Source organism: Oncorhynchus gorbuscha, unplaced genomic scaffold (genome assembly GCF_021184085.1).
Source record: "Oncorhynchus gorbuscha isolate QuinsamMale2020 ecotype Even-year unplaced genomic scaffold, OgorEven_v1.0 Un_scaffold_626, whole genome shotgun sequence".
NCBI classification, from domain to species: Eukaryota; Metazoa; Chordata; class Actinopteri; order Salmoniformes; family Salmonidae; genus Oncorhynchus; species Oncorhynchus gorbuscha.
In genome coordinates this window covers 203,581-228,472 of record NW_025745742.1, presented here as the reverse complement: position 1 = coordinate 228,472, position 24,892 = coordinate 203,581, and the positions used below count along the sequence as shown (strand labels likewise).

The window sequence follows — 24,892 nt, the reverse complement described above, 5'->3', positions numbered from 1 at the left end:
CATGACTGTAAGTCGCTTTGGATAAAAGCGTCTGCTAAATGGCATATATTATTATTATATTATTATGTATATATTATTTTATAATCCGGACTCTGACATTGCTTGTTCTGATATTTCTTTATTTCTTTCTTTGTACTTTTTTGATTATGTGTGTATTGTTTTGTATTGCTAGGTATTACTGCACTGTTGGAGATAGAAGCACAAGCATTTCACTGCCCCTGCGATAACATCTGCAAATCTGTGTACGCGACCAATAAATGTTGATTTCATTTCGTATTCGATTTGTATCACTGTAGCGGTAATACTCAGTACTGTAGAAGTGACTTAATTACACACAGCGACATAAAAATACTGTGTGTGTGTGTGTGTGTGTGTGTGTGTGTGTGTGTGTGTGTGTGTGTGTGTGTGTGTGTGTGTGTGTGTGTGTGTGTGTGTGTGTGTGTGTGTGTGTGTGTGTGTGTGTGTGTGTGTGTGTGTGTGTGTGTGATTTAAAAAAGATCTTACACCATTAAAACTGAAACTAGATATCTGTCTAACCCAAACTAGAACACCTCTTATTAAAAGGCTTCTATAACACACTAACATATTGGCTTATTGGTTCAAGTGGAACTGATAGCATTTTAGCTACATGAAACCTTATTAAAATCTTCATATACACCCCCAGGAAGAATATTACATTTTCTGACAAGCAAGCACTTAGATATGTTCACGTTTTCATAAATTACGTATACTAAGGCATTTGAGCGGGAAAGCAGCCGTGTGTTTGGACAATGAATAGACACTGCAGTAAATAAAACCTAGGACCATGTACCATGCAGGCCAGTGTGCCTTAGCCAATCAGAGGTACAGCAGACCTATATGCAAACAAGCCATCACAAAGCCCTGACCTCAATCTTATAGAAATGTTGTGGGCAGAACTGAAAAAGCATGTGCGAGCAAGGAGGCCTACAAACCCGACACAGTTACACCAGCTCTGCCAGGAGGAATGGGCCAAAATTTCCCCAACTTATTGTGGGAAGCTTGTGGAAGGCTACCTGAAACGTTTGACCCAAGTTAAACAATTTAAAGGCAATGGTACCAAATACTAATTGAGTGTATGTAAACTTCTGACCAACTGAGAATGTGATGAAATAAAAGCTGAAATAAATCATTCTCTCAACTATTATTCTGACATTTCACATTCTTAAAATAAAGTGATGATCCTGACTGACCTAAAACATGGATTTATTTTACTACGATTGAATGTCAGGGATTGTGAAAAACTGAGTTTTATTTATTTATCTGTTGTTTTACCAGGTAAGTTGACTGAGCACACATTCTCATTTGCAGCAACAACCTGGGGAATAGTTACTGGGGAGAGGAGGGGGATGAATGAGCCAATTGTAAACTGGGGTGTATTAGGTGACCATGATGGTTTGAGGGCCAGATTGGGAATTTAGCCAGGACACCGGGGTTAACACCCCTACTCTTACGATAAGTGCCATGGGATCCTTAATGACCGCAGAGAGTCAGGACACCCATTTAACGTCCCATCCAAAAGACAGCACCCTACACAGGGCAGTGTCCCCAATCATTGCACTGGGGCATTGGGATATTTTTTTAGACTAGAGGAAAGAGTGCCTCCTACTGGCCCTCCAACACCACTTCCAGCAGCATCTGGTCTCCCATCCAGGAACTGACCAGGACCAACCCAGCCTAGGTTCAGAAGCAAGTCAGCAGTGGTTTGCAGGGTGGTAAGTTTAAATGTATTTGGCTTCCGACTCCAACTGTACATAGGGCAGAAGTCTCTAAGGTGCATGATAAAGTACCGGGTAGTAGCTGGCTAGTAACAGTGAATAAGGTTCAGGGCAGGGTACTGGGCGGAGGCCGGCTAGTAGTGAGTAATAGTCTAGTGACTAAACGGCTAGTGGACTGTTTAATAGTAGATTTCAGACTGTGCTCTGCTCTACAATAGTATTATCCTTCTACTCATCCCCTGCCTTTATCGCTCATCCTCCTTCTCTGTGCCTCTTTCTCATTTTATTTTAAAGCAGGGCTACTTTACCTCATTGGTGTGATGAGTTTCCCATACCTGTCAGTGGGCTACTTTACCTCATTGGTTTGATGAGTTTCCCATACCTGTCAGTGGGCTACTTTACCTCATTGGTTTGATGAGTTTCCCATACCTGTCAGTGGGCTACTTTACCTCATTGGTTTGATGAGTTTCCCATACCTGTCAGTGGGCTACTTTACCTCATTGGTTTGATGAGTTTCCCATACCTGTCAGTGGGCTACTTTACCTCATTGGTTTGATGAGTTTCCCATACCTGTCAGTGGGCTACTTTACCTCATTGGTTTGATGAGTTTCCCATACCTGTCAGTGGGCTTTTACCTCATTGGTTTGATGAGTTTCCCATACCTGTCAGTGGGCTACTTTACCTCATTGGTTTGATGAGTTTCCCATACCTGTCAGTGGGCTACTTTACCTCATTGGTTTGATGAGTTTCCCATACCTGTCAGTGGGCTACTTTACCTCATTGGTTTGATGAGTTTCCCATACCTGTCAGTGGGCTACTTTACCTCATTGGTTTGATGAGTTTCCCATACCTGTCAGTGGTTTGACATAATCCTGCTGTTTCAATGCAGTTATCTACAGTAGGAATCCTCTTCCCAGTTATGAGCATTATCTCAGTTCAAAGGAGATCAATCAGCAAATAAGGACAACTGTGTTTGGGATTAAAAACACTGGCACTGCTTTTGTTTTGCCCCCCATGTATATTTTTGACATACTTATTGTTAACTGACTAGGCCTACAATCTGAGTATGTATATTAATGACATGCTGCATGCTAACTGACTAGGCCTACAATCTGAGTATGTTTATTAATGACATGCTGCATGCTAACTGACTAGGCCTACAATCTGAGGATGTATATTAATGACATGCTGCATGCTAACTGACTAGGCCTACAATCTGAGTATGTATATTAATGACATGCTGCACGCTAACTGGCTAGGTCCACATACTGAGTATGTATATTAATGACATGCTGCATGCTAACTGGCTAGGTCCACATACTGAGTATGTATATTAATGACATGCTGCATGCTAACTGGCTAGGTCCACATACTGAGTATGTATATTAACATTAATATTAGCATGTATATTAATGACATGCTGCATGCTAACATCTCCCCTGTTAAACTAGTATTGTGTTATAGTGTAGGTTCTGAGGCTAGGCCTGCTCTAATTGATAGGGGCTGCAGGTATTTGTTTTCATTCTGTGAGTGGATTAAATCTCAAGGGAGAAGAGATCACTTTTCTCCTCTCTTTATTTTGGTACGTGCCAGTGTACCCTCATGTGGGAGTGTGTGTATTAGTATGAGCGGGGGGGGGATTCTTTATGTTAGCATATACTGTAAGTTGAATGGATCTGAAGGCATAGAGATATGGTTGGCAAGCATAACATCTCATGGCCGTACTAGAGTCCTGTTAGCAGTGTAAATATGTGTGTGTGTGTGTGTGTGTGTGTGTGTGTGTGTGTGTGTGTGTGTGTGTGTGTGTGTGTGTGTGTGTGTGTGTGTGTGTGTGTGTGTGTGTGTGTGTGTGTGTGTGTGTGTGTGTGTGTGTGTGTGTGTGTGTGTGTGTGTGTGTGTGTGTGTGTGTTGGCCACAGGGTTCTGCACCAATGCCTCTTCCATAACTAGAACTGTCGAATCCTCTAAAGCTCCAGGATGTCTCGGCCACAGTGGACTAAATCTAATCAGCTACACTACTGTGTGTGTGTGTGTGTGTGTGTGTGTGTGTGTGTGTGTGTGTGTGTGTGTGTGTGTGTGTGTGTGCGCGCCATGCTTTACACACACACACAGCAAACAGGGACTTATTTACTGCGCACGATAGCAAATATATTTTTTTACGTTTTCATTTAAGTTTGAGTTGAACAGCTGGTCACAGAGAGATAGATAGGTCTGGACCTACAGTCAGCCTCTCAACACCAGGGAGATAAAGAGGTCTGGACCTACAGTCAGCCTCTCAACACCAGGGAGATAAAGAGGTCTGGACCTACAGTCAGCCTCTCAACACCAGGGAGATAGATAAGTCTGGACCTACAGTCAGCCTCTCAACACCAGGGAGATAGATAAGTCTGGACCTACAGTCAGCCTCTCAACACCAGGGAGACAGATAAGTCTGGACCTACAGTCGACCTCTCAACACCAGAGAGATAAATAGGTCTGGACCTACAGTCAACCTCTCAACACCAGGGAGATAAATAGGTCTGGACCTACAGTCAGCCTCTCAACACCAGGGAGATAAAGAGGTCTGGACCTACAGTCAGCCTCTCAACACCAGGGAGATAAAGAGGTCTGGACCTACAGTCAGCCTCTCAACACCAGGGAGATAAATAGGTCTGGACCTACAGTCAGCCTCTCAACACCAGGGAGATAAATAGGTCTGGACCTACAGTCAGCCTCTCAACACCAGGGAGATAAATAGGTCTGGACCTACAGTCAACCTCTCAACACCAGGGAGATAAATAGGTCTGGACCTACAGTCTACCTCTCAACACCAGGGAGATAAATAGGTCTGGACCTACAGTCAACCTGACATTAGGCTACTGAGGCAGCATGTTAGGCTGCACCAACATGTTTATAAAGGCTACTGAGGCAGCATGTTAGGCTGCACCAAATGTTTATAAAGGCAACTGAGGCAGCATGTTAGGCTGCACCAACATGTTTATAAAGGCTACTGAGGCATCATGTTAGGCTGCACCAACAGGTTTATAAAGGCAACTGAGGCAGCATGTTAGGCTGCACCAACATGTTTATAAAGGCTACTGAGGCAGCATGTTAGGCTGCACCAAAATGTTTATAAAGGCAACTGAGGCAGCATGTTAGGCTGCACCAACATGTTTATAAAGGCTACTGAGGCATCATGTTAGGCTGCACCAACAGGTTTATAAAGACTACTGAGACAGCATGTTAGGCTGCACCAACATGTTTATAAAGACTACTGAGACAGCATGTTAGGCTGCACCAACAAGTTTATGAAGGCTACTGAGACAGCATGTTAGGCTGCACCAACATGTTTATAAAGACTGAGACACCATGTTACTGAACACAGTATGTTAGGCTGCACCAACATGCTTATAAAGACTACTGAGGCAGCATGTTAGGCTGCACCAACATGTTTATAAAGGCTACTGACAGCATGTTAGGCTGCACCAACAGGTTTATAAAGACTACTGAGACAGCATGTTAGGCTGCACCAACATGTTTATAAAGACTACTGAGACAGCATGTTAGGCTGCACCAACAAGTTTATGAAGGCTACTGAGACAGCATGTTAGGCTGCACCAACATGTTTATAAAGGCAACTGAGACACCATGTTAGGCTGCACCAACATGTTTATAAAGGCTACTGAGGCAGCATGTTAGGCTGCACCAACATGTTTATAAAGACTACTGAGACAGCAAGACAGCATGTTAGGCTGCACCAACATGTTTATAAAGACTACTGATACAGCATGTTAGGCTGCACCAGCAGGTTTATAAAGGCTACTGAGACAGCATGTTAGGCTGAACCAACAGGTTTATAAAGACTACTGACACAGCATGTTAGGCTGCACCAACATGCTTATAAAGACTACTGAGACAGCATGTTAGGCTGCACCAACATGTTTATAAAGGCTACTGAGACAGCATGTTAGGCTGCACCAACAGGTTTATAAAGGCTACTGAGATAACATGTTAGGCTGCACCAACAGGTTTATAAAGGCTACTGAGACAGCATGTTAGGCTGCACCAACAGGTTTATAAAGGCTACTGAGACAGCATGTTAGGCTGCACCAACAGGTTTATAAAGGCCAGATGCTTTTCTAGGCAGTGGATAACAGAGCTAGAATGGGAACCTTCCTGCACAAGACAAGGTAGAGGAAACCCTGCCTGCCTGGCCTCACATGCTGTAGGCAAACAGGCCCTCGACCCAAATCACTGCATGGATGAAAGGTTCTGCTGAAAAGGAGGGAGAACATCATTTTTACCTTATAAGATGAACCCATATCTGGTGATCTGAACTGCAGAGCATTTGGGCGCCTTATTAGTGAAGCAATTTAATAATGGTCCTTTTCAGACTGAATTCTGAAGAGGTTTTTCTTTGTTTCGTAATGTCTTTCACTCCCATCTCTGTTAATGAGTGTGTGTGTGTGTGTGTGTGTGTGTGTGTGTGTGTGTGTGTGTGTGTGTGTGTGTGTGTGTGTGTGTGTGTGTGTGTGTGTGTGTGTGTGTGTGTGTGTGTGTGTGTGTGTGTGTGTGTGCGCGTGCACGTGTGTGTCGACTGTGCGGACTTGCATTATATATTCGGTGCGTGCACATTTTATTTTGTGTGTGTGTGTGTGTGTGTGTGTGTGTGTGTGTGTGTGTGTGTGTGTGTGTGTGTGTGTGTGTGTGTGTGCGTGTGTGCGCGTGTGCGCGTGCGTGTGTGCGTGTGCGCGTGCGCGTGTGTGTCGACTGTGCGGACTTGCATTATATATTCTGTGCGTGCACATTTTATTTTGTGTGTGTGCGTACATGCAAGTGTGTGTGAGTGCGTGTGTGTGTTCATGTGTCAGGTTGGAGGGAGACATGTGTTGATTATGGGGCTGATGTTGTCTGTAGAGGGACATCTCATCTCCTAATGAAATAATGGCTTATTGGCAGAGTGTGGGGGATTGCACATTGCTGACTTCAATTACTGACAAGATTTTCTCTCCCTCCTTTCAAACGCTCTCCATCCTTTTTCTTCCTTTTTTAGCTGACATAAATAAAAGGATGCCCAGTCGAGACCAGGGTCTAAGTGATTTTCCTTTTCACAAACGGACAGAAGAATACAGTTTTTAATTTAACACCCTTCCCTCAATTTGCCACCAAAAAGAATCAGACTTTTTTCTGGAAGGTTCTTTTCTTGACTATCGTCAAAGAAAATAAAATCCTTTTACCTTTTTCTGAAATAAATGTGATTCATTTTCCCATCACATAAATTATGTTGAAATAACGTGATTTAGCAGCTCCAATTGATGTAATCTTTAACTAGAGATGACATCTATGATAATTGTATTTTATGCCTCACACAAAGGCAAGCCACTAAAAGCTAAAAGCTACTCTGTCGGGGAGTTTGTGAAAATTTAGACACAGAATCATTTATTTTCTTACATTATTTTCACAAGTCTCTAATTTTTTCATGTTAAAAGAACAGAGGGACTGGCCAGGTTAGTCCTGCTTTCAGTATGTGTCTGGTCTCTTGCAGTAGAACCCGAACCCTAGTCCTTGACCTGTGGGAGGACTTGGGAGGATAACAGTGTTTAAAGCTGGACCTGAATGAAAGCAGTTTTTGATCTCCAGTCTAATGCTCTGATTTACAGGGTTCTGCAGCTAGCTCCCTCATTACACCATTTATACTGACCTGGTGTCAGCTACTGTAGGACAGGTTGTGTCTCTGAATACAGCTACTGTAGGACAGGATGTGTCTCTGAATACAGCTACTGTAGGACAGGATGTGTCTCTGAATACAGCTACTGTAGGACAGGATGTGTCTCTGAATACAGCTACTGTAGGACAGGATGTGTCTCTGAATACAGCTACTGTAGGACAGGATGTGTCTCTGAATACAGCTACTGTAGGACAGGATGTGTCTCTGAATACAGCTACTGTAGGACAGGATGTGTCTCTGAATACAGCTACTGTAGGACAGGATGTGTCTCTGAATACAGCTACTGTAGGACAGGATGTGTCTCTGAATACAGCTACTGTAGGACAGGATGTGTCTCTGAATACAGCTACTGTAGGACAGGATGTGTCTCTGAATACAGCTACTGTAGGACAGGATGTGTCTCTGAATACAGCTACTGTAGGACAGGATGTGTCTCTGAATACAGCTACTGTAGGACAGGATGTGTCTCTGAATACAGCTACTGTAGGACAGGATGTGTCTCTGAATACAGCTACTGTAGGACAGGATGTGTCTCTGAATACAGCTACTGTAGGACAGGATGTGTCTCTGAATACAGCTACTGTAGGACAGGATGTGTCTCTGAATACAGCTACTGTAGGACAGGATGTGTCTCTGAATACAGCTACTGTAGGACAGGATGTGTCTCTGAATACAGCTACTGTAGGACAGGATGTGTCTCTGAATACAGCTACTGTAGGACAGGATGTGTCTCTGAATACAGCTTTACAGGATTCTCTGAATCTATTCTTTATGTGTCTGAATTCTACTTTCTTTCTTGAATACAGCTACTTTCTGTGTCTCTGAATACAGCTACTGTAGGACAGGATGTGTCTCTGAATACTACTGTAGGACAGGATGTCTCTCTCTACTGTAGGACAGGATGTGTCTCTGAATACAGCTACTGTCAGGATGTCTCTCTGAATACAGCTCACTGTCAGGATGTGTCTCTGAATACAGCTACTGTAGGACAGGATCTGTCTCTCTCAGCTCAGGATGTGTCTCTCAGGGTGGACCCTACCCCGAATGACACTCCTAAGCCAGCAGGACACACGCAGTTTGTGGACAGGATGTTTCTGAATACACCCACTCCCGTAGGACAGATGGGATCCAGATGCCTATGGTGACGTGCTGCTCCACACGAATACTTCACTGTAGCTGGGCCTGCCCTCTGAGGTCAAGATGTTCAAGCTACTGGCTAGGACACCGTACACTGAATACAGCTACTGGAGGAGAGGATGTGTCTCTGAATACAGCTACTGTAGGACAGGATGTACCCTGAATTACTACTGGGACATGTAAGGTTCCACATTTTCACTCTCAATACAGCTATTTATACACACATACACTACACACTTGTTTGTACACTACACACTCAAACACACTCAAACACGCTAAGGACGGACATTGACAGTGACAGACACACGCAATAGGATGTCAGCTACTGGTGGCCTAAGTACAGTTTAACCCCTGTGACCTAACACACTGCGCAGTTAACCCTGGTTGGGTCACATATCACATATGCAAAGCACTGGTTGGCTGCTTTTCCTTCACTCTGCGGTCCAACTCATCCCTGTAACGATCTGGGTGTAGTGGGTGTGAAGTCAGGCGCAGGAAGCAGAGAGTTCAGGGTAGTGCTATTTAATGCACTAAACGGATGTGTCTCTGAACATAAGCCACCCCACGAAAACACAGGGCGCACACAAAAACAAATGCCCCAAACAGGACACACGCGGAGACTAAAACAGTGCCAGCAAAAACCCACAAACAGGCCTGCCCTCTGAAACACGTTAACCTCAACCATGCACACTAGTCACACAAACAGGAAACACGTTTTCACCTCAACCATGCACACTTGTCACAAACAAAAACAGGAAACACGTTAACCTCAACCATGCACACTAGTCACACAAACAGGAAACACACTGTTAACCTCAACCATGCAAAGCACTAGTCACACAAACAGGAAACACTGGGTTAACCTCAACCATGCAGCACTAGTCACACAAACAGGAAAAACCCAGGAAACACGTTAACCTCAACCATGCACACTAGTCACACAAACAGGAAACACATTAACCTCAACCATGCACACTAGTCACACAAACAGGAAACACGTTAACCTCAACCATGCACACTAGTCACACAAACAGGAAACACGTTAACCTCAACCATGCACACTAGTCACACAAACATTCCCACACAAAGAGCAGGCGGGCCGGCTGGCTAATAAAGCCCAACTAATCACCTAATAAACAACAGGTGTAACCAATAAACAGACAAGGAGGGGAGGAAAGAATCAGTGGCAGCTAGTAGGCCGGTGACGACGACCGCCGAGCGCCACCCGAACGGGAAGGGGGGCCACCTTCGGTAGGAGTCGTGACAATCCCAAACCATCTCAATTGGGTTGACGTTGAGTGATTGTGGAGGCCAGGTCATCAGATGCAGCTCTCCATCACTCTCCTTCTTGCTCTTAAACAGCCTGGAGGTGTGTTGGGTCATTGTCCTGTTGATTAACAAATGATAGTCCCACTAAGCCCAAACCAGATGGGATGGCGTATCACTGCAGAATGCTGTGGTAGCCATGCTGGTTACATGTGCCTAAATACTTTACAGTGCCCTCCACTAATATTGGCACCCTTGGTAAATATGAGCAGAACATGCTTTTAATTAAAGTAAAATAATTGAAAGAAAAAATAAATTGTAAATATAAAACAAATATTTTTCTCAAATATATGTGTGCCACAATTATTGGCACCCCTTCCTTCAATTCTTTGTGCAACCACTGTAAATCACAGTTCCTTCAATTCTTTGTGCAACCACTGTAAATCACAGTTCCTTCAATTCTTTGTGCAACCACTGTAAATCACAGTTCCTTCAATTCTTTGTTCAACCACTGTAAATCACAGTTCCTTCAATTCTTTGTTCAACCACTGTAAATCACAGTTCCTTCAATTCTTTGTTCAACCACTGTAAATCACAGTTCCTTCAATTCTTTGTTCAACCACTGTAAATCACAGACAGTGTACCACCAGCAACCTCCACACACCTCCACACCATAACACCTCCTCCTCCATGCTTTACGGTGGGAAATACACATACAGAGATCATCCGTTCACCCACACCATAACACCTCCTCCTCCATGCTTTACGGTGGGAAATACACATACAGAGATCATCCGTTCACCCACACCATAACACCTCCTCCTCCATGCTTTACGGTGGGAAATACACATACAGAGATCATCCGTTCACCCACACCACAACACCTCCTCCTCCATGCTTTACGGTGGGAAATACACATACAGAGATCATCCGTTCACCCACACCACAACACCTCCTCCTCCATGCTTTACGGTGGGAAATACACATACAGAGATCATCCGTTCACCCACACCGCATCCCACAAAGACATGGCGGTTGAGACCAAAAATCTCCTATTTGGACTCCAGACCAAAGGATATATTTCCACCGGTCTAATGTCCATTGCTCATGTTTCTTGGCCCAAGGAAGTCTCTTCTTCTTATTTGTGTCCTTTAGTTGTAGTTTCTTTGCAGCAATTCGAACATGAAGGCAGGATTCACACAGTATCCTCTGAACAGTTGATGTTGAGATGTGTCTGTTACTTGAACTTAGTGAAGCATTTATTTGGGCTGCAATTTCTGTGCTTCTAATGAACGTATCCTCTGCAGCAGAGGTCACTCTGGGTCTTCCTTTCCTGTGGCTGTCCTCATGAGAGCCAGTTTCATGAGAGCCAGTTTCCAGTTTCATGAGAGCCAGTTTCATCAGAGCCAGTTTCATCAGAGCCAGTTTCATGGGAGTCAGTTTCATGAGAGACAGTTTCACGAGAGACAGTTTCATAAGAGACAGTTTCATGAGGCCAGTTTCATGAGAGACAGTTTCATGAGAGCTAGTTTCATGAGAGCCAGTTTCATGACAGCCAGTTTCATGAGAGACAGTTTCATGGGAGTCAGTTTCATGAGAGCTAGTTTCATGAGAGACAGTTTCATGAGAGACAGTTTCATGGGAGACAGTTTCATGAGAGACAGTTTCATCAGAGACAGTTTCATGAGAGACAGTTTCATGAGAGCCACCAGCCAGTTTCATGAGAACCAGTTTCATCACAGCCAGTTTCATGAGAGCCAGTTTCACGAGAGCCAGTTTCATGAGAGCCAGTTTCATCATAGCACTTGATGGTTTTTGCGGCTGCAGTTAAAGAAACTTTAAAAGTTCTGGAAATGTTCCGTATTGACTTACGTTCATGTCTTAAAGTAATGATGAACTGTCGTTTCTCTTTGCTTATTTGAGCTGTTCTTGCCAAAGTATGGACTTGGTCTTTTACCAAATAGGACTATCTTCTGTATACCCCCCTTACCTTGTCACAACACAACTGATTGGCAAAAACGCATTAAGAAGGAAATAAATTTGACAAATTAACTTTTAAGAAGGCACACCTATTAATTGAAATGCATTCCAGGTGACTGGTTGAGAGAATGCCAAGAGTGTGCAAAGCTGTCATCAAGGTAAAGGATGGCTATTTGAAGGATCTCAAATATTAAATATATTTTGATAGGTTTAACACTTTTTTGGTTACTACATGATTCCATATGTGTTATTTCTTAGTTTTGATGTCTTCACTAATATTCTACAATGTATAAAATAGTAAAAATAAAGAAAACCCCTTGAATGAGTAGGTGTTCTAAAACTTGACCGGTAATGTACATTTTAGCATACAATTCTGATATGAAAAGATAAATTAACATTCACACACGCATGATCTGCACACAGCTCCCTGAGACACACTCCGAGCCACACCTCCCTGAGACACACTCCAAGCCACACCTTCCTGAGATGCACTCCGAGCCACACCTCCCTGAGAAGCACTCCGAGCCACACCTCCCTGAGACACACTCCGAGCCACACCTCCCTGAGACACACTCCGAGCCACACCTTCCTGAGATGCACTCCGAGCCACACCTCCCTGAGACACACTTCAAGCCACACCTCCCTGAGACACACTCCAAGCCCTGAGACACACTCCGAGCCACACCTCCCTGAGACACACTACGAGCCACACCTCCCTGAGACACACTCCAAGCCACACCTCCCTGAGACACACTTCAAGCCACACCTCCCTGAGACACACTCCAAGCCCTGAGACACACTCCGAGCCACACCTCCCTGAGACACACTACGAGCCACACCTCCCTGAGATGCACTCCGAGCCACACCTCCCTGAGACACTCCGAGCCACACCTCCCTGAGACACTACGAGCCACACCTCCCTGAGATGCACTCCGAGCCACACCTCCCTGAGATGCACTCCGAGCCACACCTCCCTGAGACACTCTGAGCCACACCTCCCTGAGATGCACTCCGAGCCATACCTCCCCGAGACACTCCGAGCCACACCTCCCTGAGACACTCTGAGCCACACCTCCCTGAGATGCACTCCGAGCCATACCTCCCCGAGATGCATTCCGAGCCACTGGGGTGACAATGAGGGCCAGAGGCGAGTGGCGCAACAGAGCCTGTCTGCTGTGCCAATCTGTCCCTTTATTGTGCTGCCAGGTGCAAGGGTCCTAATGGACACACACAAACACTATCACATACGCTGACAGACTTCGCAAGCCATCAGATCTCATGCTTGGGCACTGTCGCGTGTGTGTGTGTGTGTGTGTGTGTGTGTGTGTGTGTGTGTGTGTGTGTGTGTGTGTGTGTGTGTGTGTGTGTGTGTGTGTGTGTGTGTGTGTGTGTGTGTGTGTGTGTGTGTGTGTGTGTGTGTGTGTGTGTACAGCCTTGTGAGGAGACAGAGTTCTGTATAGCCCCTCCATCTGTCAACACAGACAGACATCAAGTGTGTGTGTGTATATTAGAGGACGGTGGTCATGATAGTGAATCGATGTACACCAAAGTGGAAAATGGCTTGGTGTTATTTGGAGCGCAATGCCTGTCATTATCCGGTTTAAACTGAGCACTGGCTGGCTGACTGACTGGCTGGGTGACTGGCTGGCTGGCTGGGTGACTGACTGGCTGGGTGACTGGCTGGCTGGGTAGTTGACTGACTGGCTGGCTGGGTAGTTGACTGTCTGACTGACTGGCTAGCTGGTTGACTATCTGACTGACTGGCTGGGTGACTGGCTGGCTAGGTGACTGACTGACTGACTGACTGGCTGGGTGACTGGCTCGCTGGGTAGTTGACTGTCTGACTGACTGGCTGGCTGGGTAGTTGACTGTCTGACTGACTGGCTGGCTGGTTGACTGTCTGACTGACTGGCTGGGTGACTGACTGGCTGGGTGACTGACTGGCTGGCTGACTGACTGGCTGGGTGACTGGCTGGCTGGGTAGTTGACTGTCTGACTGACTGGCTGGCTGGTTGACTGTCTGACTGACTGGCTGGGTGACTGACTGGCTGGGTGACTGAGTGGCAGGTTGACTGACTGGCTGGCTGGCTGGGTGACTGACTGTCTTTGTGTCTGAAGGAATAAGGACAGTGGATCTCTCTACTAGTATGTTGCCTCTATGTGGCTGTTGTAAAGGGATGAATCAGGACAGTGGATCTCTCTTTACTAGTATGTTGCCTCTGTGTGGCTGCTGTAAAGGGATGAATCAGGACAGTGGATCTCTCTACTAGTATGTTGTGGCTGTTGTAAAGGGATGAATCAGGACAGTGGATCTCTCTACTAGTATGTTGCCTCTGTGTGGCTGTTGTAAAGGGATGAATCAGGACAGTGGATCTCTCTACTAGTATGTTGCCTCTGTGTGGCTGTTGTAAAGGGATGAATCAGGACAGTGGATCTCTCTACTAGTATGTTGCCTCTGTGTGGCTGTTGTAAAGGGATGAATCAGGACAGTGGATCTCTCTACTAGTGGAAAGGGATGAATCAGGACAGTGGATCTCTCTACTAGTATGTTGCCTCTGTGTGGCTGTTGTAAAGGGATGAATCAGGACAGTGGATCTCTCTACTAGTATGTTGCCTCTGTGTGGCTGTTGTAAAGGGATGAATCAGGACAGTGGATCTCTCTACTAGTATGTTGCCTCTGTGTGGCTGTTGTAAAGGTATGAATCAGGACAGTGGATCTCTCTACTAGTATGTTGCCTCTGTGTGGCTGTTGTAAAGGTATGAATCAGGACAGTGGATCTCTCTACTAGTATGTTGCCTCTGTGTGGCTGTTGTAAAGGTATGAATCAGGACAGTGGATCTCTCTACTAGTATGTTGCCTCTGTGTGGCTGTTGTAAAGGGATGAATCAGGACAGTGGATCTCTCTACTAGTATGTTGCCTCTGTGTGGCTGTTGTAAAGGTATGAATCAGGACAGTGGATCTCTCTACTAGTATGTTGCCTCTGTGTGGCTGTTGTAAAGGGATGAATCAGGACAGTGGATCTCTCTACTAGTATGTTGCCTCTGTGTGGCTGTTGTAAAGGGATGAATCAGGACAGTGGATCTCTCTAGTATGTTGCCTCTGTGTGGCTGTTGTAAAGGGATGAATCAGGACAGTGGATCTCTCTACTAGTATGTTGCCTGTTGGCTGTTGTAAAGGGATGAATCAGGACAGTGGATCTCTCTTTACTAGTATGTTGCCTCTGTGTGGCTGCTGTAAAGGGATGAATCAGGACAGTGGATCTCTCTACTAGTATGTTGTGGCTGTTGTAAAGGGATGAATCAGGACAGTGGATCTCTCTACTAGTATGTTGTGGCTGTTGTAAAGGTATGAATCAGGACAGTGGATCTCTCTACTAGTATGTTGCCTCTGTGTGGCTGTTGTAAAGGTATGAATCAGGACAGTGGATCTCTCTACTAGTATGTTGTGGCTGTTGTAAAGGGATGAATCAGGACAGTGGATCTCTCTACTAGTATGTTGCCTCTGTGTGGCTGTTGTAAAGGTATGAATCAGGACAGTGGATCTCTCTACTAGTATGTTGCCTCTGTGTGGCTGTTGTAAAGGGATGAATCAGGACAGTGGATCTCTCTACTAGTATGTTGCCTCTGTGTGGCTGTTGTAAAGGGATGAATCAGGACAGTGGATCTCTCTACTAGTATGTTGCCTCTGTGTGGCTGTTGTAAAGGGATGAATCAGGACAGTGGATCTCTCTACTAGTATGTTGCCTCTGTGTGGCTGTTGTAAAGGGATGAATCAGGACAGTGGATCTCTCTACTAGTATGTTGCCTCTGTGTGGCTGTTGTAAAGGTATGAATCAGGACAGTGGATCTCTCTACTAGTATGTTGCCTCTGTGTGGCTGTTGTAAAGGGATGAATCAGGACAGTGGATCTCTCTACTAGTATGTTGCCTCTGTGTGGCTGTTGTAAAGGTATGAATCAGGACAGTGGATCTCTCTACTAGTATGTTGCCTCTGTGTGGCTGTTGTAAAGGGATGAATCAGGACAGTGGATCTCTCTTTACTAGTATGTTGCCTCTGTGTGGCTGCTGTAAAGGGATGAATCAGGACAGTGGATCTCTCTACTAGTATGTTGTGGCTGTTGTAAAGGGATGAATCAGGACAGTGGATCTCTCTACTAGTATGTTGTGGCTGTTGTAAAGGTATGAATCAGGACAGTGGATCTCTACTAGTATGTTGCCTCTGTGTGGCTGTTGTAAAGGTATGAATCAGGACAGTGGATCTCTCTACTAGTATGTTGTGGCTGTTGTAAAGGGATGAATCAGGACAGTGGATCTCTCTACTAGTATGTTGCCTCTGTGTGGCTGTTGTAAAGGTATGAATCAGGACAGTGGATCTCTCTACTAGTATGTTGCCTCTGTGTGGCTGTTGTAAAGGGATGAATCAGGACAGTGGATCTCTCTACTAGTATGTTGCCTCTGTGTGGCTGTTGTAAAGGTATGAATCAGGACAGTGGATCTCTCTACTAGTATGTTGCCTCTGTGTGGCTGTTGTAAAGGGATGAATCAGGACAGTGGATCTCTCTACTAGTATGTTGCCTCTGTGTGGCTGTTGTAAAGGGATGAATCAGGACAGTGGATCTCTCTACTAGTATGTTGCCTCTGTGTGGCTGTTGTAAAGGTATGAATCAGGACAGTGGATCTCTCTACTAGTATGTTGCCTCTGTGTGGCTGTTGTAAAGGGATGAATCAGGACAGTGGATCTCTCTACTAGTATGTTGCCTCTGTGTGGCTGTTGTAAAGGTATGAATCAGGACAGTGGATGTCTACTAGTATGTTGTGGCTGTTGTAAAGGGATGAATCAGGACAGTGGATCTCTCTACTAGTATGTTGCCTCTGTGTGGCTGTTGTAAAGGTATGAATCAGGACAGTGGATCTCTCTACTAGTATGTTGCCTCTGTGTGGCTGTTGTAAAGGTATGAATCAGGACAGTGGATCTCTCTACTAGTATGTTGCCTCTGTGTGGCTGTTGTAAAGGTATGAATCAGGACAGTGGATCTCTCTACTAGTATGTTGTGGCTGTTGTAAACGGAGTACAGTAGCTTTAGTCACAGTGTTCTGAACATAGTTATACTCATGTAGTTCTGGAATACACTCTGTCCGTTGTATTGTAGTGTAATATTGGACCTAGGACAGTAATGCTCTCAGCTTTGATTCTAACAAAATCCTTTTCTGTAGGTTACATTCTTTGGAGAGACGAGAGGGGAGAGAGAGGCGGAGAGGATTTTTATGTTAAATGACAAGTGATGAGAGAGGAAAGGGGTCTTTGTGTTCTAGTTTATATACTGTAGCACTCAGAGTTTGTGGACATGAATGTTTGGGAATGTTTTCAATGTCTCCTAATGCAGACAATGTTTGTGACATAAAGAGTTGAATACCTCTCCAAGGCCAGACGTATTCTCTCTGTCTCACTGTGGAAGAGAAGGGGTGGAGAGGGGCAGAGAGGATGAACAACACAGAGAGGTAAGTAGGGACAAGCGTATTTTAGAACTCCACGAAACAGCACTTTCCCTGCTTCAATCATTCCCTCTTCAGTGTTCCTCAGTGCTCCTCTCATTCCCTCATCTCACCCTGTTTCTTTCCCTTTCTTTTATTCTATCCTTTTTTTACTAGAGGACTGTTTTCTCTCTGTTCTACCCTTCTCTCTGGAGAGAACTGTGTTTTCTCCCTGTTCTTCCCTTCTCTCTGGAGAGGACTGTGTTTTCTCCCTGTTCTTCCCTTCTCTCTGGAGAGGACTGTGTTTTCTCCCTGTTCTTCCCTTCTCTCTGGAGAGGACTGTGTTTTCCCTCTGTTCTTCCCTTCTCTCTGTTCTACCCTTCTCTCTGAAGAGGACTGTGTTTTCTCTCTGTTCTTCCCTTCTCTCTGGAGAGGACTGTGTTTTCCCTCTGTTCTACCCTTCTCTGGAGAGGACTGTGTTTTCTCTCTGTTCTTCCCTTCTCTCTGGATAGGACTGTGTTTTCCCTCTGTTCTTCCCTTCTCTCTGGAGAGGACTGTGTTTCCCTCTGTTCTTCCCTTCTCTCTGTTCTACCCTTCTCTCTGAAGAGGACTGTGTTTTCTCTCTGTTCTTCCCTTCTCTCTGGAGATGACTGTGTTTTCCCTCTGTTCTTCCCTTCTCTCTGTTCTACCCTTCTCTCTGAAGAGGACTGTGTTTTCTCTCTGTTCTTCCCTTCTCTCTGGAGAGGACTGTGTTTTCTCCCTGTTCTTCCCTTCTCTCTGGAGAGGACTGTGTTTTCTCCCTGTTCTTCCCTTCTCTCTGGAGAGGACTGTGTTTTCCCTCTGTTCTTCCCTTCTCTCTGTTCTACCCTTCTCTCTGAAGAGGACTGTGTTTTCTCTCTGTTCTTCCCTTCTCTCTGGAGAGGACTGTGTTTTCTCCCTGTTCTTCCCTTCTCTCTGGAGAGGACTGTGTTTTCTCCCTGTTCTTCCCTTCTCTCTGGAGAGGACTGTGTTTCCCTCTGTTCTACCCTTCTCTCTGTTCTACCCTTCTCTCTGGAGAGGACTGTGTTTTCCCTCTGTTCTACCCTTCTCTCTGGAGAGGACTGTGTTTTCTCTCTGTTCTTCCCTTCTCTCTGGAGAGGACTGTGTTTTCCCTCTGTTCTTCCCTTCTCTCTGGAGAGGACTGTGTTTTCCCTCTGTTCTACCCTTCTCTCTGTTCTTCCCTTCTCTCTGGAGAGGACTGTGTTTTCCCTCTGTTCTTCCCTTCTCTCTGGAGAGGACTGTGTTTTCCCTCTGTTCTACCCTTCCCTCTGTTCTAACCTTATCTCTGGAGAGGACTGTGTTTTCTCTCTGTTCTTCCCTTCTCTCTGGATAGGACTGTGTTTTCCCTCTGTTCTTCCCTTCTCTCTGGAGAGGACTGTGTTTTCCCTCTGTTCTTCCCTTCTCTCTGGAGAGGACTGTGTTTTCTCCCTGTTCTTCCCTTCTCTCTTGAGAGGACTGTGTTTTCTCCCTGTTCTTCCCTTCTCTCTGGAGAGGACTGTGTTTTCTCCCTGTTCTTCCCTTCTCTCTGGAGAGGACTGTGTTTTCCCTCTGTTCTTCCCTTCTCTCTGTTCTACCCTTCTCTCTGAAGAGGACTGTGTTTTCTCTCTGTTCTTCCCTTCTCTCTGGAGAGGACTGTGTTTTCCCTCTGTTCTACCCTTCTCTGGAGAGGACTGTGTTTTCTCTCTGTTCTTCCCTTCTCTCTGGATAGGACTGTGTTTTCCCTCTGTTCTTCCCTTCTCTCTGGAGAGGACTGTGTTTCCCTCTGTTCTTCCCTTCTCTCTGTTCTACCCTTCTCTCTGAAGAGGACTGTGTTTTCTCTCTGTTCTTCCCTTCTCTCTGGAGAGGACTGTGTTTTCCCTCTGTTCTTCCCTTCTCTCTGTTCTACCCTTCTCTCTGAAGAGGACTGTGTTTTCTCTCTGTTCTTCCCTTCTCTCTGGAGAGGACTGTGTTTTCTCCCTGTTCTTCCCTTCTCTCTGGAGAGGACTGTGTTTTCTCCCTGTTCTTCCCTTCTCTCTGGAGAGGACTGTGTTTTCCCTCTGTTCTTCCCTTCTCTCTGTTCTACCCTTCTCTCTGAAGAGGACTGTGTTTTCTCTCTGTTCTTCCCTTCTCTCTGGAGAGGACTGTGTTTTCTCCTGTTCTTCCCTTCTCTCTGGAGAGGACTGTGTTTTCTCCCTGTTCTTCCCTTCTCTCTGGAGAGGACTGTGTTTCCCTCTGTTCTACCCTTCTCTCTGTTCTACCCTTCTCTCTGGAGAGGACTGTGTTTTCCCTCTGTTCTACCCTTCTCTCTGGAGAGGACTGTGTTTTCTCTCTGTTCTTCCCTTCTCTCTGGAGAGGACTGTGTTTTCCCTCTGTTCTTCCCTTCTCTCTGGAGAGGACTGTGTTTTCCCTCTGTTCTTCCCTTCTCTCTGGAGAGGACTGTGTTTTCCCTCTGTTCTACCCTTCTCTCTGTTCTTCCCTTCTCTCTGGAGAGGACTGTGTTTTCTCTCTGTTCTACCCTTCTCTCTGTTCTTCCCTTCTCTCTGGAGAGGACTGTGTTTTCCCTCTGTTCTTCCCTTCTCTCTGGAGAGGACTGTGTTTTCTCTCTGTTCTTCCCTTCTCTCTGGAGAGGACTGTGTTTTCCCTCTGTTCTTCCCTTCTCTCTGGAGAGGACTGTGTTTTCTCTCTGCTCTTCCCTTCTCTCTGTTCTACTTTTCTCTCTGGAGAGGACTGTGTTTTCTCTCTGCTCTTCCCTTCTCTCTGTTCTACTTTTCTCTCTGGAGAGGACTGTGTTTTCCCTCTGTTCTTCCCTTCTCTCTGGAGAGGACTGTGTTTCCCTCTGTTCTACCCTTCTCTCTGTTCTTCCCTTCTCTCTGGAGAGGACTGTGTTTTCCCTCTGTTCTTCCCTTCTCTCTGTTCTACCCTTCTCTCTGGAGAGGACTGTGTTTTCCCTCTGTTCTTCCCTTCTCTGTTCTACCCTTCTCTCTGGAGAGGACTGTGTTTTCTCTCTGTTCTTCCCTTCTCTCTGGATAGGACTGTGTTTTCCCTCTGTTCTTCCCTTCTCTCTGGAGAGGACTGTGTTTTCCCTCTGTTCTACCCTTCTCTCTGTTCTTCCCTTCTCTCTGGAGAGGACTGTGTTTTCCCTCTGTTCTTCCCTTCTCTCTGGAGAGGACTGTGTTTTCCCTCTGTTCTACCCTTCTCTCTGTTCTTCCCTTCTCTCTGGAGAGGACTGTGTTTTCCCTCTGTTCTACCCTTCTCTCTGGAGAGGACTGTGTTTTCCCTCTGTTCTTCCCTTCTCTCTGGAGAGGACTGTGTTTTCTCTCTGTTCTTCCCTTCTCTCTGGAGAGGACTGTGTTTTCCCTCTGTTCTTCCCTTCTCTCTGGAGAGGACTGTGTTTTCTCTCTGCTCTTCCCTTCTCTCTGTTCTACTTTTCTCTCTGGAGAGGACTGTGTTTTCTCTCTGTTCTTCCCTTCTCTCTGGAGAGGACTGTGTTTTCCCTCTGTTCTTCCCTTCTCTCTGGAGAGGACTGTGTTTCCCTCTGTTCTTCCCTTCTCTCTGGAGAGGACTGTGTTTCCCTCTGTTCTACCCTTCTCCCTGTTCTTCCCTTCTCTCTGGAGAGGACTGTGTTTTCCCTCTGTTCTTCCCTTCTCTCTGTTCTACCCTTCTCTCTGGAGAGGACTGTGTTTTCCCTCTGTTCTTCCCTTCTCTGTTCTACCCTTCTCTCTGGAGAGGACTGTGTTTTCTCTCTGTTCTTCCCTTCTCTCTGTTCTACTCTTCTCTCTGGAGAGGACTGTGTTTTCCCTCTGTTCTTCCCTTCTCTCTGGAGAGGACTGTGTTTTCCCTCTGTTCTTCCCTTCTCTCTGGAGAGGACTGTGTTTTCCCTCTGTTCTTCCCTTCTCTAGATCAGATCATTGATTGCTGTTAGGCAGATAGATCAGATCATTGATTGCTGATAGAGTAGATCATTGATTGCTGATAGAGAAGATCATTGATTGCTGTTAGGCAGATAGAGCAGATCATTGATTGTTGTTAGGCAGATAGAGCAGCTAATTTATTGCTGTTAGGCAGATAGAGCAGATCATTGATTGCTGTTAGGCAGATAGAGCAGATCATTGATTGTTGTTAGGCAGATAGAGCAGCTAATTTATTGCTGTTAGACTGATAGAGCAGATCATTGACTGCTGATAGAGCAGATCATTGATTGCTGTTAGGCAGATAGAGCAGATCATTTATTGCTGTTAGGCAGATAGAGCAGCTAATTTATTGCTGTTAGGCTGATAGAGCAGATCATTGATTGCTGATAGAGCAGATCATTGATTGCTGTTAGGCAGATAGAGCAGATCATTGATTGCTGTTAGGCAGATAGAGCAGATCATTAATTGCTGATAGAGCAGATAATTTATTGCTGATAGAGCAGATCATTTATTGCTGTTAGGCAGATAGAGCAGATCATTGATTGTTGTTAGGCTGATAGAGCAGCTAATTTATTGCTGTTAGGCAGATAGAGAAGATCATTGATTGCTGTTAGGCAGATAGAGCAGATCATTTATTGCTGTTAGGCTGACAGAGCAGCTAATTTATTGCTGTTAGGCTGATAGAGCAGATCATTGATTGCTGATAGAGCAGATCATTGATTGCTGTTAGGCAGATAGAGCAGATCATTGATTGCAGATAGAGCAGATCATTTATTGCTGATAGAACAGATCATTTATTGCTGATAGAGCAGATCATTTATTGCTGTTAGGCAGATAGAGCAGATCATTGATTGTTGTTAGGCTGATAAAGCAGCTAATTTATTGCTGTTAGGCTGATAGAGCAGATCATTGATTGCTGATAGAGAAGATCATTGATTGCTGTTAGGCAGATAGAGCAGATCATTTATTGCTGTTAGGCTGATAGAGCAGCTAATTTATTGCTGTTAGGCTGATAGAGCAGATCATTGATTGCTGATAGAGCAGATCATTGATTGCTGTTAGGCAGATAGAGCAGATCATTGATTGCAGATAGAGCAGATCATTTATTGCTGATAGAACAGATCATTTATTGCTGATAGAGCAGATCATTTATTGCTGTTAGGCAGATAGAGCAGATCATTGATTGTTGTTAGGCTGATAAAGCAGCTAATTTATTGCTGTTAGGCTGATAGAGCAGATCATTGATTGCTGATAGAGCAGATCATTGATTGCTGTTAGGCAGATAGAGCAGATCATTTATGGCTGTTAGGCAGATAGAGCAGATCATTGATTGCTGTTAGGCAGATAGAGCAGATCATTGATTGCTGTTAGGCAGATAGAGCAGATCATTGATTGATGTTAGGCAGATAGAGCAGATCATTGATTGCTGTTAGGCAGACAGAGCAGATCATTTATTGCTGTTAGGCTGATAGAGCAGATCATTGATTGCTGATAGAGCAGATCATTTATTGCTGTTAGGCTGATAGAGCAGATCATTGATTGCTGTTAGGCTGATAGAGCAGATAATTTGAGCTTAATAGAGAAGATTACCTTTCTCTGACCCAGTCTGTCCCATACTACTGTTACCGTCTCTAACCCTCAACCTCTGGTTAAAGCTTCCCCCATAGGGCCTCATGTGTGTGCGTTTTCACATGCGTGCAGATAAACAAGGCATGAAATATCCTGTTGTTTTGCAGAGATTTATAAGTGAAGTTACACAGGGTTGCCTGTATTTGATCTGCGGTATTACCGCAAATTTTCCAATTTGGTTAGCCTCAACTCACACACTCACACACTCACACACACACACACACACACACACACACACACACACACACACACACACACACACACACACACACACACACACACACACACACACACACACACACACACACACACACACACACACACACTCACACTCACACACACACACACTCTCACACACTCTCACACACACACACACACACACACACACACACACACACACACACACACACACACACACACACACACACACACACACACACACACACACACACACACACACACACACACACACACACACACACACACACACTTTTTTAAAATTATCTAGACAAAATACTCTGTAATGTTAAAGTGGAAGAAAAATTCTATCATTTCAAAAACATTTATGCAAAATAAAACACTAATATACGGTATCTTGATTAGATAAGTATTCATCCCCCTGAGTCAATACGTGTTAGAATCACCTCTGGCAGCGATTACAGATGTGAGTCATTCTGTGTCTCTAAGAGCTTTGCACGCCTGGGTTGTACATTATTTGCCCATTATCATTTTTTAAACTCTTCAAGCTCTGTCAAGTTGGTTGTTGATCATTGCTAGACAGCCATTTTCATGTAGAGCCATAGATTTAAGCCGATTTAAGTCCAAACTGTAACTAGGCCACTCAGGAACATTCAGTGTCTTCTTGGAAAGAAACTCCAGTGTATTTTTGTCCTTGTTTTTTAGGTTATTGTCCTGCTGAAAGGTGCAGTCTGTCTGTTGGAAAGCAGACCAAGCCAGGTTTTCCTCTAGGATTTTGTCTGTGCTTAGCTCTATTCTGTTTCTTTTTATCCCCCCCAAAGAACTACCTAGTCCTTGCCGGTGATGAGGATATTCATAACATGATGCAGCCACCACTATGCTTGAAAATATGAAGAGTGGTACTCAGCAGAGGTGGGACCAAGTCATTATTTTACAAGTCACAAGTAAGTCCCAAGTCAAGACCGACAAGTCTCAAGTTAAGTCTCAAATGAAGTCTTAAGTCCCAAGTCAAGTCCCAAGTTACGTCTCAAGTTATAAGGGTACAAGGCGAGACCCAGATGCAGACACGGGAGGCAGATTGTTTGAGTCTTTGGTGTGTATTAAAAATCCAAAAGGGGTAGGCAAGAGAATGGTTGTGGACAGGCAAAAGGTCAAAACCAGTTCAGAGTCCAGGAGGTACAGAGTGGCAGACAGGTTCGAGGTCAGGGCAGGCAGAATGGTTAGGCAGGCGGGTACAGAGTCCAGAAAACAGGCAAGGGTCAAAACCGGGAGGACTACCAAAAGAGAATAGAGAAGGCAGGAGCACAGGAAAAAACACGCTGGTTGACTTGGAACATGCAAGACAGACAGAAAACACAGGTTTAAATACCCAGGGGACAATGGGGAAGATTATTGGAGGACCACAAAAAGCCGATACCGATTAATCGGACAATTTATTTATTTATTTTTGTAATAATGGCGCACACCCCGCTAACTAGCTATCCATTTCACATCGGTTACACCAGCCTAATCTCGGGAGTTGATAGGCTTGATGTCATAAACAGCTGCTGGCAAACGCACGAAAGTGCTGTTTGAATGAATGCTTACGAGCCTGCTGCTGCGCTCAGTCAGACTGCTCTTTCAAATCATAGACGTAATTATAACATGATAACACACAGAAATACGAGCCTTAGGTCATTAATATGGTTGAATTCGGAAACTATCATCTCGAAAACAAGACGTTTATTCTTTCAGTGAAATCCGGAACGTTCCGGATTTTATCTAAGTCTAAGTCTGCTCAACATACCCCATACCCCATACCCTGTCCTGCTGCTCAACATACACCATACCCTGTCCTGC

The 24,892-nt window shown here is 45.0% G+C and overlaps 1 protein-coding gene across 5 annotated transcripts in view; it reads left to right on the top strand.

Annotated features, from left to right (window-relative positions):
* LOC124019548 (metallophosphoesterase MPPED2-like) overlaps nucleotides 1–24,892 on the top strand; it is a 52,191-nt gene that overhangs the window by 19,178 nt on the left and 8,121 nt on the right. Inside the window, exon 3 of one of the 5 annotated variants that reach the window (XR_006835799.1) lies at nucleotides 8,470–8,487. The exons of the other annotated variants lie outside the window; for them this stretch is intronic. The gene's annotated coding sequence lies outside the window, so the exon portion shown is untranslated. Of the gene's footprint in view, nucleotides 1–8,469; nucleotides 8,488–24,892 lie in introns of those variants that run through there. 5 annotated transcript variants of the gene reach the window in all.